The sequence below is a fragment of the Kryptolebias marmoratus genome, linkage group LG12 (genome assembly GCF_001649575.2).
Source record: "Kryptolebias marmoratus isolate JLee-2015 linkage group LG12, ASM164957v2, whole genome shotgun sequence".
In the NCBI taxonomy this organism is placed as follows: domain Eukaryota; kingdom Metazoa; phylum Chordata; class Actinopteri; order Cyprinodontiformes; family Rivulidae; genus Kryptolebias; species Kryptolebias marmoratus.
Genome location: NC_051441.1, coordinates 23,854,116 through 23,856,998, shown reverse-complemented (window position 1 = coordinate 23,856,998; position 2,883 = coordinate 23,854,116).

The window sequence follows — 2,883 nt, the reverse complement described above, 5'->3', positions numbered from 1 at the left end:
TTGTTTTTTATTGCTTATCAAAGCTTATCAATAACACCTCATTAAAAAGTTTCTTTCTACAGAAAGGTTTTTGACAGTCTATCAGTTCATTCTTTAAAGTAAATATCTTTACCTGTGGTTCTTCACTACATGTAGTAGTCAGTGTTGCATAAATTGATAACTGTAAAACAAAAAAAAATATTTTCTTTTTCCAACTCGTAGCTGCACTCATGTTTGTTTGCAGGGATTTGTGCTCCCTTAAATTATGTGACAAAAAGTGTTTAAAGCATCCCATAAAAAATAAGTCTGTGTGCAACGAATGATTTACATTTTTAGTGGTTTTTATTTTAACTGATGTCTGGAAAAAGACAAAATTTCTTGTTAACCATAAAACAAGTAACTTCAGTTGAATAATGTCTTAGTGTTATAAAAATACATGTCATTTAATAGGTCAAAACTGACCCAAACCTCATACACATCAACCCAGTTTTTCACCATATCAGCTTTGTGTGGTTCTTTCTACAATAGCAGATCACAATTCAGTAAATGTAACATCAACATACTGCATAACAGGTAAAATCTCAACAATTGTTTGTGCACAATTAAGATTTCCTGTATCTGGTTCTAAACTTTCTAAAACAAGAACCCAGTAAAGGTGAACCTTGGCAATTTCTAATGCCACTTTAAAGATACTGTCAGTAAGTATGTCAACCATTAAAACTGACATAAAATTCTCCCAAATTAGTTTTTGAACTAGTATTGAACTGGATTTACTGCTTTAAACTAATGTATTTAAACATGAACAAGTCTGTATCATCACTGTCCATATGGAAATATTAACACATTTTAAAAACAGTTGTCTGCTCTGTGGTTTACTCTAACATAGCAGATAACTTAATTTTATACAACAGAACTAGTGAAACTCAATAACAGGCAAAATAGAAGTAACCGTTTCCAACATTAAAAGTGCTTTAGTTTACTTCAAGATTTTAGATTATGTCCATAACCCAAATAGAGCTTTTAAGCACAAGATCAAAGTCATTACGAAGATCTGGGTAGCTTTGGTAGTTGATTGGTAACATCAAATAGCACCCACATGTATGTGCCTGAGGTCGACACTGGAATGTAGACGTCTCTATAAACTGAACAGTGATGGGATGCCCAAACAGAATATCGGCCCCTGTACAGAAGCGAAGGAATGATTTCAATGTGAAGTTGTCTGATTCCCCAATGTATCTCTTCAGATGTCTTGCCACAGTGTTCTGAAGTGCTGTCATCGGTTCAGGGAATTTCAGAAGTTCCTTTACGCGCTTTGGTGTTGGTACATGTTCCTCCATGATCTCAACAAGCCTCTGTGGATACAAAGTGTCTGCCAAAGTTTTCAAGATGGGCTTCCAGCATTCAATAACAAACATTGGAGTCTGGATTAGGGTTTTGTGTCCTAACTGTGACAGTAATCCAGCTATTGTGTCCTCAGAGGCAAGGTAGTGACAGTCATGTGCATCCAGCACATCCATCAGGTCATCTTTGTCAAAAGACTGAAATGATTCCAGTGCAAGCTCAAGAACTTTTCTCTCTTCTTTTGAGACATACTGCAGGAAGCTGTCTGTCACACTGCTGTAACTTGTACCATAGAGCGCTTCTTCCAAAAATGGAAGAGGGAAATGAAGTGGAAAATACCTGACGGTTTTCCATCCCATCACAAGAATCCTTGCAACTGCCTGCCATTCCTGTACTTGATATTCATGCCTAAGGTAAGGTGTCTTCACTTCGGTACCTAATGTGCATTTGCTGTAGAACTCTTCACAGAATTCTGAAAGGCAATCATGTAAAACACCCGAGCCTTCCCCCTCTTCTTGTTTACCATTGGGAAGTTTTCTTTTTAAGTGCACATCTTTGTTCATGATCTCTGGGTCAATAAAGGCTGCCAATAGGTCAGCAAGGCAGTTACCTCTACACACAATGAGGATGACCTTTGATTTTGATCCCTCCCAAGGCAAAGTGTCATCCAGTTCAGAAGGATCACCGTAGGATGCTCCAACTATCACTTCACTATCAGTGGAGTTGTTAAGCAGCATCTCTTCAGCTTGGGTCGCAAGGATGAAATCTGTTACATGTGCAGCTTGTTGTTCTTCTTCGGTACTTTTATTCACCCTTGTCATTTCTGGGGTTACCTCTTCTGGTATCATTTCTTCAATGTGCAAGCCTATTCCTTGTTCCTCCCCTTCATCTATGATATTGTCATGAAGCATCTGCATATGTACCGTTTCTTCACCCGACAGTATCACATCAGATTCTTGCAATGAAGCTAAGTCAATAGTGATGACTTCCTGTCCTGACGCCTGATCTTGACTTAAATCCTGAGCAGCAATTCCTGTGACTTCTGAGGTTGTCGCTGGGGGAGTATGATTCAAGTTACCCCTGCCTTTAGGATGTTTCTTTGTGTATTTGGTGTAGAGATACAATCTCAGAATTTTAACTTTGTGTTGCTCGTACAATTTCTCTACTGTGCATTCTTCTTCAATCTCATTTTTTGAAAAGTCACACATATAACTAACATGATCCTCTATCTTCAGTGATTTGAAGACCCCTTTTGGAAAAAAAAGGGATTTAGCCATTTCTTTGATCTCTCTAATTGTGGTGCATTTGTCAACACTGACATGCCTCGTTCCACCTCCTTTCACAGTTCGTACTTGTTTAAATTTATTTTCGTTTTCGTTGAAGTTCATCCATTCAATTTCTAGCCTTCTTGACTCTTTTTTTGCATTTTTATTCCCTTTTAATTTCTCTGAAAACGTTGCTCTTTTAACAGCCCTACCATCTGCAGCACAGACCTTTGACCTTATTCTTTCAAGCAGATGACCACTCCTGGATGTTTGTGGATCTGAACGATGAGTGTTGCGA